This window comes from Myodes glareolus, chromosome 12 (assembly GCF_982192425.1).
Source record: "Myodes glareolus chromosome 12, mMyoGla1.1, whole genome shotgun sequence".
Taxonomy (NCBI): Eukaryota; Metazoa; Chordata; class Mammalia; order Rodentia; family Cricetidae; genus Myodes; species Myodes glareolus.
The window spans coordinates 9,559,865-9,573,460 of record NC_142037.1 but is presented as its reverse complement, the minus strand read 5'-3'; positions in this window follow the sequence as shown (position 1 = coordinate 9,573,460).

Genomic DNA, 13,596 nt, shown 5'->3' with positions numbered 1-13,596 from the left:
GAACCCTTTTGGTAAACCTTGTCTCAGTGGGGGCCCAACTCCCAACTCCTGTCCATATACTGGCAGCAGAAATTGAACACAGTAAAATGTGTGTGTGTGTGTGTGTATGTGTGTGTGTGTGTATACCCATATTCCGTACCTCGCCTCGAGCTTGGGGCAAGGGTCTAGGGGTTAAACAGACACACACACACACACACACACACACACACACACAGAGAGAGAGAGAGAGAGAGAGAGAGAGAGAGAGAGAGAGAGAGAGAGAGAGAGAGATCTGGGTCATATGCCAAAAAGTAAACGCCAATTTTATTTAGTTTCCACCAGGTTAAATACTCTTTTCCCCAGAAGAGCAAAACTCCCTCCCAGTCACAGCACGAACAGCTTGGCGCCTGTGAGGAATTCCTCCGCAGGCAGGGGGTGCTAGCAGGAGCACAGTGACAGACAGTTTAGGCGCTGTGGGAAATTACCACATCAAAGATAAAACGAGGCTCACCGGGCAGACAGAAGGTAGCACAGAAGCTAGCAGGAAGCTTGGCTGGTTAGCTTAAACAGTCCTGGCATTTTGCATTCTGTGCCTCAGGGAGCAGGGGAAAAACCTGGGATCCAACACCCATATATATGTGTGTATGTATATTTATATACACATACACACATATATGTAGATATATGTCTTAAATGTATATATTTTAAAAAGCAGGAGAAAAAGTTGAGAGGGATGGCATGGGTGAATATGTCCAAAATACGTTATATGAATATACAAAATTTTCAAAGAATTATATGAACACTTCCCCCTCTCAGTGCTAGGACTACAGGATTGAACCTGTGCAAATCTTGTGTTTGCTGCCACAGTCTACATGAGTTCATATGTACATCAGTCCTTTTGTGCCTGGAAGTCACTGTTTCCTTGGAGTCATTCATCACCTCTGGCTCTTACAGGTTTTCTGCCTCCTCTCCTCATACCTCCCTGAGCCTTGTGGGGAGGGGTTCAATCAAAACATCCCGTTTAGGACTCAATGCTCGTCTGTCACTTTCTACACATTGTGCACTTGGGGGTTTCCCATCTACTAGAAGAAGAAGCTTCTCTGATGTGGATTGGGCAAGGCACTGATCTATGGGTATAGCCAGCAGACATTAACAGACATTTTATGGATATGTTCCTTTATTAGAATAACAGTAGGCATCCCCTAAGACCATGACATAAAAGTTTGAGGTTCTTAGCCACTTTGCAGTGTAGGTATGAGTTCCATCAGGGAACCACAAAGTTATTGGTTGCTTCCATAAAATTTGTGCCACTATTAAGCTAGTGTGTCATACATGCAGGTCACTGCTGTAAGTCACAGGTTCGTAGCTCAGTAATATTGGTGATTACCTTTCTCTTATGGTATCAAACAGAGTACCTTCTAATACCATAATAGCTGATCAATAAAGGTGAAGCTTCTAATTAGTCACTAGCTCAGGTCTTCCATATTTGATGAGAGAAGTAAATGTTACCTTCAGCAATAGCGTCTTACTACTCAGTTTATGGAAAGTGATCAGTAGCATTGGAAATAACATGTGATGTTTGAGGGCTTCCATGGGGCCTCTTTGGCCAACAGCTCAACAAGGTGTCACCTGTTCTGGGCACTGGAGATTTTACTTGGTGGCATAAGATGTCTAGTTGTCTCTGCTGTTATTTGGTAAGTCTATTTAGATCCCTTTCAAACATGTGTGTTTTAGAAAGCTTCTACAGTAGTAGGTTTCCACGTTGGCTTAGTTGTCCTCCCCATAGTCCCTCCTTTACCCTTTTCTCCCATCTTCTCCCAGTTTAATTCTCTTAGTATCCCTGTCTCTCCATAGCAACATGTTCTATCTTTTCTTCCTTAGGGGAGTCTCTCTTCCCCAACTCCCTTACTTGGTAACCAACCTCTGTGGTAATTTGAAAAATAACACATATATAGAAAGCTTAAAAGCTAACATCTACATATGAAAGAAAACATACAATGTCTTTTAGAATCTATTTTACCTCAGCTGAGATGATGTTTTCTAGCTCTATCCATTTACCTGAGAATTTCATGATTTTTAATAGCTGAATAATGTTCCATTGTCTAAATGTATCACAATTTCATCATCCAGTCATCAGTTGGTGGACATCTAGGTTGCATCCAGTTTCCAGTTATTATGAATAGAACAGAAATGAACATGAATCAACAAGTATTTCTGTATTTGGGGTATATATATTTAAGAATGGTTTACCTAAGTCTTGAGGTAGATTAATTTCTAGGTTCCTGGGAAACAAAGACACTGATTTTCATAGTGGCTAGAGAAGACTGTACTCCCATCAGCAATGAATAAGTGTTACCTTTTCCCTACATCATTGAAAGCACGTGCCATTAGGATTGGTATAAGATGAAATCTCAAAGTACTTTGAATTTACATTTCCCTGGTGACTAAGGATGTTGAACAGGTCTTTAAAGATTTCTCGGCCATTTTTTGTTTCATTTCTTTTCAGAGAACTAAGTTCTGTGCTTACTTCTCTATCCCACTTTTGAATTGGATTAATTGGTTTTTTATTTCCACCTTTATATTTGCATGTTTTAGATATTAACAATCTACCAGATGTCTAATTGGTGAAGAGATTTTCTCATTCTGCCAGGTGCTGCTTTGCCCATGTGATTGATTGTGTCCTTCATCATATAGAAGTTTCTCAGTTTTGTGGGGTCTCATTTATAAATAATTGTTCTTAATGCCTCTGCTATCAGTGTCCTGTTCAGAAAGTCTTCCTCTGTGTCAATGAGTTCAAGGCTATTTCCCTAATTTCTCTTCTATTAGATTCAGGATATCAGATCATGTATTGAGGTCCTTGATCCTTTTGTAGTTTTCTGCCAAGGGTAGATAGGCATTAATTTTCATTCTTCTGCAAGTACCCATCCATTTGTTAAAGTTGCTATCTTTTCTTGAGTGTATGCTACATATTAAACACAATCTCCATCAAAATTCTAGTACAATTCTTCAAAAAAGTTGAAATAAAAATCTCCAACTTTGTACGAAAATACAAAACATTCAGAATATATACAACAATATATTTATTGTTTTTATTAAGAACTGCTATTGGTAGAATAACCATTTTAGCATTAATCCCACTGATCCATGAGCATGAGAGATTGTGCCATCTTCTGATTTCCTTTTTAATTTCTCCCCTAAATACCAGATTTTATTATACAAGTGTTTCAGTTTCTTGGTTACAGTTCTTCCAAATTCATCTCTCTTTATTTTAGTAAATTTGGATAAGGAAACTGATGGAAACAGAGGCAGAAACCCACATCGGAACACTGGACTGAATTGCCAAAGTCCAGATGAAGAGTGGGAGGATTGAGAATTTGAGCAAAGAGGTCAAGATAATGATGAGTATACCCACTGTAGTAGGGAGGGCCTTGCACCTTCCCCAAAGCAATGTGCCTTACCCTCTCTGAGGGTTGTATGAGAGTGGGGTGGGAGGGTTTGTGGAGGGCATGAGAGGACAGGAGGGAGAGAGAACTTGGATTGGTACGTATAATGAAAAAAAGATTGTTTTCTTTTTTAAAAAAATAATTATGTAATAAAGAAAATATCCATTCATATATATATGCACATGTGTGTGTGTGTGTGTGTGTGTGTGTGTGTGTGTGTGTGTGTATTTTCAACATTAGAAGTCTCTATAGTCTTTTATAGTTCCATCTATTTCTGGGTAAGTATTGAGCTTCTTTCTTCTGAAATTCAGGAAATCTATTTACCTGTAAGTCCCTGTCTCACTATTATTATTAGTGTGAGTAAGCTAATACTAATCTATTATCCCATCCAATTTCCCCTTTTTTCTCAATGAGATCCCTGAGCCTATAAAATTTCCTCAACCCCAACCCTATAGCAATTATAATCAACCACTAAATGATATCCCTAACCCTGAGAGCAAACTTCCTTGGGAGAGGGGACAGCATTCTAAAATTACTCCCAGTTGTCATGGGGCTGATGATCTTTCTATGGGATCCTGTGAAAGTAAAATGATGCTGAAGTTCAAAGATTACTGTCTTGTTTAATTGCAAATATTCTCTGAGTATTTGTATGGTTTTTCTGAGCTTCCTATTTGAAGGTCTATCCAGAACATTGTAAAAGAGTTCAACATTTTAGCTAACCAAGGTGGAACAATCTTGAGTAACTGGTACTCAAAAAACAGGTCATATAGTAACGCTAGCAGCGTCATGATGTCATATCTACCAGGTGGAGTTATTGATGTGGGGCCCCTGGAAACTTCAAAGATTTCTGCAGGAAAATTCATTGCTCATTGTGGAAAACTTAAACAGTATTTATATAGACATACACAGACATATATTTTCAATAAAAAGTGTGAGACAAATATAGATATGAAGAAAAGTAATTTTGTTCTAAATTCTTTTGTCTTTCTGTCCCATACCATTGCTCCTGACATGAGACAGAAATAATGAATATATATTTTTACAACATGCTTGGATGTAGAGAGGTACAGAGTCAGTGTCCAACTCCAAAGCAAGCTCTCTACATTCATATGTATACACAGACATACATATGTATGTATATATATATAAGTATATGTTTTATCATCTGTACTTATGAGTCATATTTATTTTTCTTGATGATCCTTATTGGATAGTTATTTTTCATTCTGTCAGCACCCAAACATCCAGGGTTTCTTGAAGTTTTGAAGATGATTATTTTCCTGAAAAGACAAGAATAGAATCCTTCCCCAATCCTTATGAGATTTTCTGACCATCTGTATGATTGTCACCATTGTGGATGAGCTGTCATTTCTCTTTTTCAAGAAGTTTCTTCTTTCAAACCAAACCTTTAGTAATTTTGATGGTATCCATAGTTTTTCTTCTCCTGTGGAAACAAAAAAAAAACCTGGTTGATTTCATTCAGAATACTTCTATTTTACAATATGTCTCTGCTGCTGTTGTCCCTTTCTCATTAGCATTAAGAAAATTCAATGTTAATAAAGCATTATGTAATCTATTTCTGGGGGCATTTTCCACACCTTTCTGTTTGTTTAATATATCCCTTGTAGTACAATTTGATCTATCTATAACCTATAGAATTGTGTGTTATACCTGCAATATGCTTAATGTTATAATAAACAAAAAATGGTTTCATTTTCCTAGAGACATATGCTGGACCATTGTCTGTCTTTATTTGTGCATGTATACTCATGCTGGTCATAAATTCTAATATGTGTGAATACTTAATCAGCCTTTTCTGAGCTTAAAGCAGTCACCCACTGAAAACCTGAGTGTCAATGCTGTGGTGTACATATCTTAATGTTCAAAATTCTGCAAAGTGGAACACATCCATTTGCCAGATTTCATTCCTTTGAGAACACTTTGGGTTAGTCCCTGCATGTTTGGTTATAGAAAGAGCAAAGAGGGCATCTCTTTATAATCTCATTAGCTTGTTTCCATGTAATAGAAAACTCTTTCCTTCAAACTTTGTTAATGTGATGATGTTTTATATGAAATTCTGAGGCCTGCAACTTGCCTCCAATAAATAATTGATCTGCTTCTGCATTGCCTTGTGGTAGAGGACCTGGTAGACCCATATGATATCGAATGTGTGTTATGTATATAGGACAAAGCTTATTCCTGATTATGTCTTGCACCTGGATAAATAATGAATTCAATTCTATATCATCTGGTATAAATTCAGCACTTTCAATATGCAAGATAAATTTTTCTGCATATTGTGAATCAGTAACTATATTAAGAGCTTCATTAAAATCCCTTAGCACTATGAGAATAGCATGTAATTCTGCCTTCTGGACAGAATTGTAAGTGGTTTGTTCCACCTTACTTAATTCTTCTGCCTTTCCTGATTTATTTACATCATTATAAAATGTACAGGCTCCAGTTATTGGAGCATCACATACGATTCAAGGAAGAATCCAAGAAGTTCTCTTTATAAGGCTAATTCTATCACTTTTGGAAAAATTGCTATTAATTTCTCCCAAAAAATTAGAACATGCTCTTTGCCATGGTTCATTGTCTTTCCATAATCTTTTTTATATCTTATTTTTTATTTTTTTATAGTGAAAAGCACTATAATCTCTGCTGGGTCTTTACCTGTTAATTGACAAAGTCTTAATTTATATTTTATTATTAATTCAGTGACTTTTTCCACATAAGTTTTTAATTTCTTATATTTTAGTTTATGTTTTAATTTTTTATGTTTTAAATGTTTATGTTAATGTGGTAAAAAAAAGATCCATTCTAATATAATATTGTCGCTCCTTCTGCATTAAAATTCCTGTAGGAGAAAGTCTGGAAGGCAGTATGACTAGAATACATTCAAGATTTCGATTCACCCTTTTACATGTGTCTCCTGTAATTTGTCCTCAACAATTGTCAATTCCTTTTCTGCTTCAGGTGTTAATACTCTGGGATTTTTCAAGTCTTTATCACCATCTAAGGTTTTGTTTATGTGAATGATTGGATCAGCTGTTATCCCGACAGCCGGTCGTAGACTGGAAATGTCTCCTAACAATATTTGAAAGTCCTTAAGAGTCTGAAACCAGTCTCTTCTAATTTGTGCCTTTTAGTCATAATTTTCCTCAACCTATTTTATAACCTAAGTAATTGACAGAATCTCCTCTCTGTATTTTTTTCAGGTGCAATTTGTAATTCCCATTTTGGCCAAACTTTCTTTACTTCTTCAAACATTCTTCCTTAAGTATCCATGTATGAATCAGATAGCAAAATGTCATCCATGTAATGGTAAAATATAGACTTAGGAAATTGGTTACATATTTCCAATGTCTGACTTACAAAGTATTGGCACAGAGTGAGACTATTGAGCATTCTTTGTGAAAGGACTGTCCATTGACATCTCCTAGTAGGCTGAGAATTATTATAAGTAGGCACTGTGAAGGCAAAATTTTTTCCATTCTTTTCTTGTAAAGGTATAGTGAAGAAAAAAATCTTTCAAATCAATAGCTTTAAGAGGCCATCCTTTTGATAATAGAGAAGGCAGAGAAATTCCAGATTCTAGAGGGCCCATAGGTTGAATTGACTTATTGACAGCTCTTAAATCTGTTACCACTCTCCATTTACCAGATTTCTTTTTTACAACAAATACAGGAGAATTCCAAGGGCTTGTTCATTCTTCAATATGGTGAGTATCTAGTTGCTCTTGTACCAGCTGTTATAAGGCCTGCAACTTATCTTCAGCTAGAGGCCACTGCTTAACCCATATAGGTTTCTCAGTTAACCATTTTAAAGGTAGGGTTGTGGTACCTCTAAAGGTTTGCTAGTTGCTTTATGTTCTTGTACAGCCTGATTGGCTGGTGACCTTTGTGTATAGTACCTTATAATACTTTTCCCAGAATTATGAGTTCCTCGGACTGCAGGAATGTTAATCTGGGTATTCCGTTGCTGCTGCGGTTCACGACCCCAGAAATTTACTGCAATATTAGCTACATATGGCCTCAGCTTCCCTCTTTGGCCTTCTAGTCCAATACAGTCAACCAATTTCATGGTTTGCTTAACTTGAGATATGGTTCCAATTCCTTGTAATTGAACATCTGCATCTTGAAAAGGTAAATATGGATGCCAATATTCTGGAGTAATGAAAGTCACATCCCCACCTGTGTCTATCAAACCAACCATTACAATGCCATTTACAGGCACTCTTTGTTTTGGTCTTTGATCATTTATAGAAGTCTGCCTGAATATATGTTTCCTATTTTATATTGGAAATTTGACTTTTTCTCCATGTTTATGCCATCATCTAAAACAATATGGTCTTTTATAGAAGGATCTGGATATTTTAATTTTCCTAGTAAGACATGTCCTCTACAGTGGCTGGCTAGGGGGCATTTGAGAGTCTCTTCTAAGAGTTTCCTGATAATATTGGTTTTCTTTGTCTGTCTTTTGCTGATCTGCATTCATTGGTCCAATGTCATTCTTTGTCATTTCTTCTACATACACCTGAAGACTGACTCTTCCTATTCTTGCCATTCCCAGAGGAGATATTAGTCAGAATTCCTTGTCTAAAGGATCCTTCTCAGATATCCTATTCTAACACAATTAAAAATATGGCATTTTGATGTTTCCTTATTACTTTGGAAATTGCTTCTCCTACCCAGGATACAGTATTATAGTCAAGAGTCTCAGTGCTCATTGTATGCAGGATTCACTCATCTATAGGTGCTGATCTAACCTTTAACAGCCCATGTATCCTCTTATATTCTAAGGTGGCATTTTCAAAAGCCAAGAATTCAATTAGGACACATCTAGCTTCAGGGTCTCTCACTATGACTTGTAAAGTCTTAATCAATAAAAAGTCAGGAACAGTTTCTCTCTGACCCTGTATAACCCTGGTATATGATTCAAACTTTATCCCTAGTTCTTGAATTCTGTCCCGAGCATTGAAGGCTGCTTTGTGGCATAAGGACAAGATTAATTCATCATAAAGAGCTTGAAATTGTGGGTCAGCAAAAGGGCCTACACCAAGAATTTGATGTTGGGAAGTCTCAAGGCCTTTTGGTTTTCTCTGTTGTTCCAAAATTTTTGCCCCTTCCCTGAAATAAATTTTAAACATTAATTGAGGCCCATCATCCAGGACTGCTGAAACTAACTGAATCCAATTATGTAGCCTTTGCTTTAATTTAATGGTAGAAGACAATGTCTTTATGATCTCCCTAAAAAATGCAGAATGCAAACCTATCTACGTATGTATTACTATTCACTCTCTAGTCTTCTGCTTTGCATAATATAATACCTTATGTGAATATAATAACATAAATCTCCCATTGTAACTTATATGCTTCTAATTTTCTAGTGGACTCTGATTTTGTATTAATGACATTGGGAACCTAGTGGGCACTTTCTGGAAGAGAGACTGTCCAACAATTCTAATAAGCCTGAGCAAAGTTAACGTATTCATAGTGACAAAAGAGATGGCTAGGAGATCAAAGTCTGAATCACTTTATTTGATATTGATACATTTTTGTATTTAATGGAGTTGAATACATATGTAGTTGGGTAATTTTCTAGTGTACCTGTACCATGACTGCTATAGGCATGAGCCCATCGCAGTACATGCACCATGAGAGGTGAGATACACATTTCAGCCTCCCAGAGTATCTACAACATGAGTGCTGGAAAACACTCATCAGCTTCTCACAGTGTGCACTCTGAGTGCTGAGCTACTTCTTGGTGATCACCCAGAACAATTCAAAGGAGTTCTGGGATATATGTGTCAGCCTTCCATAGTACAATCACAATGATTCCTGGGTTACATCAGCATGTCTTTCCATACAAGTGCTCCTGAGATAAAGTCATCAGCCTTCCACATTATATGCACAATCAAATATGTGTGACAGCCATGAGCCCACCACAGTATGTGCACCATGACAGGTGAGATACATTCATGATATGTACTCCCACATTATGTACCATAAGAGCTGGGTTACAACCATGTGCCCACAGCTGCATATCATGACTGCTGGATAAGAAGGAATCCTATTCAAAAAAAAAACCATACACTATCAGTTCTGGTTATAGCTGTAAAACTACAATAGTTTATGCAGGTTATTGGCATGAGCAAGCCATAGTGCATGCAGCTTGAATTTGAAGTTATTTATGGCACAGCACATTTACAATGAGAACATGGTTGCAGCCACAAGTCTACTACAGTATGTTCAATAAGAATGCTGGATTAATGGTTTGAGCCTCATACAGTAGATTACCATGAGTGCTGCAATACAGTTGTTAAGCCCCCATTGTAAATGCACGATTAATGCTGAGTGTTAGCCGTAAGAGCACCACAGTACATGTTGGGATGTATGTATGTTACTGTCAAAGTACATGCACCATGAGTGGTTGGAAATGTGTCAGCCTCCAACAGTACATGCACATTGAGTGTCAGGATACAAGCATGACGATGCTGGTGCGGGAGAATTATCTCTATTCTGTCAATCATGTTTTAAATGAATGCTGATTAGTCAGACAGGAAGTATAGGTGGGTCAACCAGACAGGAAGTAGAGGTGGGGCAATGAGAACAGGAGTATTCTGGGAAGCAGGAAGCTCCACTTGCAGTCCTGCCCAGACCACAGAAGAAGCAGGGTGTAATCTGCCTGGCAGAGAAAGGTACTGAGCAATGTGGCTAACGTAGATAAGAACAATGGGTTAATATAAGCTACAAGAGTTAACAAGAAGCCTGAGCTATGGACCAATCAGTTTTATAACTTATGGAGATCTCTGTGTGATTTTCTCTGGGACTTGCCGTCTGTGGGGTACCGGGTGGGACAGAAACCCCAACAGCCTGGCCCTCATGTTAGATATGAGTCCATAATAGTGCTTGCACTGTGAAGGCTTGGATATAGGCATGAGAATCTTGCTGTGCACACATGATTAGTGCTCAGTTACTTGTTTGAGTCTCACACATTTTATTCACAAGGAGTACTGGTTTATAAGCATGAGCCTCCCTGTAGTGTGCTAGGATCATGGTTGTATCTAGCACTCATGGCTCATGTCCTGCTGGAAGCTCTTACTTAAAACCAAGAATTCATTGTTCATGAATTATTGTGGGCTTAGGGGTGGAAACCAGCACTGATTATGAATGTACTGTGGCAGACTTAGCTGTGTCTCACGGTAATCATAACGCATGTACTGTGGGAGGATTATGTCTAAACTCCAGCAATAATGTGAATGTACTGAGTGAGACTGAAGAACTAATGGTTTCTGTGTGGATGGAGACTCACATAGCTCACCTATCACTCATGGGGCAGGTACTGTCAGAGATTCATGTCTATATCCTACCACTCATTGTGAACGCACTGCCGCAAATGAAAACCAGTAACCCAGCACTTCTGCTGCATGCACTGCAGGAGGCTGACACATCTGCAGCAGCACTCATGGTGTGTATCCTGTGTGAGACTGACACTTGTATACCAGCAAGCAAGGCATGTGCACTGCAAAATGCCTGTAACCATTTGAAAGAACCAGCTTCCAGGCTGCTGACAGCACTGAAGGGGAAGTCCACTATGTAGCACAAACTGAAACTTCTTTATCTGAGGGGCTTAGGAAATGTACACTCAGACTTATTCTGATAGATTCCTTCTGTATTCTCTCATGGTGCTTTCAGGGTGCTCCTTTGCTACCCTCCTCTATCTTTACTCTTGGTGTTTCCCTCCTAATTCTCTCATGCATGATGTTATTCTTCTAGCCCATTGTAACACCTTCTCTAATTTTGTTTTCCTCTAATGCTCCAAAGTTTATTCATTCTTCACAGCTTAGATATCCACAATATTTTTCAAGCAAAAAAGCATCTGATTTGGCAAAAAAGTATCATCTGATGTCAGGATAAGGTCTGGAGCAGCCTATACACTCTTTGTATTAAGGCATGGCCATGTTGTTTGGTCATTAAAATGGGTCCTTTTCTTGCTTCATGCCATACTGTGGTCCTGGATCCTTTGTGGTTAGGGTTGTTCTAGGTCAAATGAGTTGAGGGTGTGGCCCATATGCCCTTGAATTTAAGCTTGCCCCAGACGCCTTGGTAATTAAGGAGCTGTCATGCAGCCAATGACGTCCCTGGTTCTTTGTATGGACTGAATGTTTCTGTGCCCCTTCTGTCTTACATGTGGTTCCAAGCCTTGAATCCTCAGATTAGTGTTTTTAGTTTAGAGTGCCTGTAAAAGTCAGAAAGCATGAAATGGATCATTAGAGGAGAACAGGCCTGGAGGGAAGTAGGATGGCAGAGGAAATGCACTGTGGACGGGGTAAGGAAATCTTGCAAGTGGAGAGGTTTAACCAGGGATGGGAGATGTGTGGTGGTGATGAAAGGGTTAACCAAGAGTAAGCATAGAGGAAAAAATCCTTTTGGAAAATGTTACATTTTAAGTCATTTAAAAACATTTGAGGGACAGGTTAAATAGTTTAGCATGTTAAGGTGCTTGATGCCAACCATATAATGTTAAGCTTGATGTTGGGAAATCACATAGTGAAAGGTATGAAAATGATCCAGGAAATGATCCTCTGACCTTCACACATGGATCATGGTTTGTCACCAAGCCTAATGAATGGAGCTACATCCTTGGAAGCCTAAGTAAAACAACTGAATGATGGAGCCCTGCATGCATGGATAAAGTTCCTCGCAGAAGATTAATTAACTAAGCAAAGGTTCCAATACTGTGAGAGAGTTCCCTCTGAGCTGTGAAGTAATGGGGGCTCCTTTCAAACATTACAGGCTTCTGCCCATGTCCTCATTTACACATGAGAGTCTACATGAGAGTTAAACTGTATGACTCTTTTGAACACACTACATCCCTTGGGATATAGGACATTTAGAAGTCATGTTGTATCCGTGCTGGCCAGCTTTTGCAGTCCTAGAGCTTCTATGAAAGCTACTGGATGAGGAAAGTTGACAATGATTCTACCCATCTGTAGACCCTGCATGTTATAACTTCCTGGAAAGACATTTTCCACGTGATAGTGTGTTGACTCTTATAGGAACAATGAATTTTGGGATTTGATTTTAGGTCTACCCACAGTAGGGAACTCTTGGCTGGTTCCGTAAACTTGGTTAAGAGCCCAATAACTGAGGCCATGGTGATGTAATATGAAAATATCTCTTATTCTAGAGACTGGAACCTTTGCTGGACATCACAGCCAGAGTTCATAACATACCTTTAGGTCACTTAAGACGTAAAGCTGCTCTCCTACTGTGTACTCAAATTGATTACTTAGCCCACTTTTAAGAGAAAAATGTAACAATTACCACCACTTTCCTTGATCTTCCTACATAGCCACCTTTTGCAAACTAAACTAATTACTTGTCATGTTAAATTATGTCTTTTTCTGTGCCCCTGATCCAGAACAATTCATGTGTATCACTTGGATAAAAGAGCAAACATAGAGGTTGAAAACACTCTTAAGTGACTATCCACTAAAACAGTTGAACACATCAGTATTACTGGGCAATTGTGGTATTTGTAATTTTTTTTCCTGTCTGGGTGAGTTGAGTTCAGCTGTGCTCATTACCTTAATCCCTTGTAAAACTCCATGAATGATTTCTGTAAAGTATCCCACTCCTTCCCCATGTGATTCTTATGGGGAAATTCAATAAAAGAGAGAGCAACAAAAGAGGCAGATACAAAAATTCACACACAAGAACAGATGTAGTGACAGACAGACATAGGGACAGACACAGACTCAGACACAAAAAATGGACACAGGGACAGACAGACTTCAGAAAAACATGGCTTTGAATTCATGCAACAAACAGAGGAGAGAAGACAGAAAACATGGAGAAAATTCAACCCGGAAATGACATCCAGTGGAAGTGCTTTTATTTCTTCTCTTATTGCCACACTGATGTGGTATTGGTGAGCCTGAGTTAATCACTGAAGTGTTGAAGCCACACAATAGGCCCTCTGTTGTTTTGTTAAAATTATAATGGCATCAAGCTGCCTTTTAAGTACTCTCGCTGACACCTATACATTCGAGCAACTGTGATGCCTAATGAGAGAGGTTTCTTTAGAAAGTGGGCTCTGCTGAATGCACACACTCACACCTGGCCAAAGTTTAGAGAATGCACAACTGTGCAGTTCTCAAACCTCA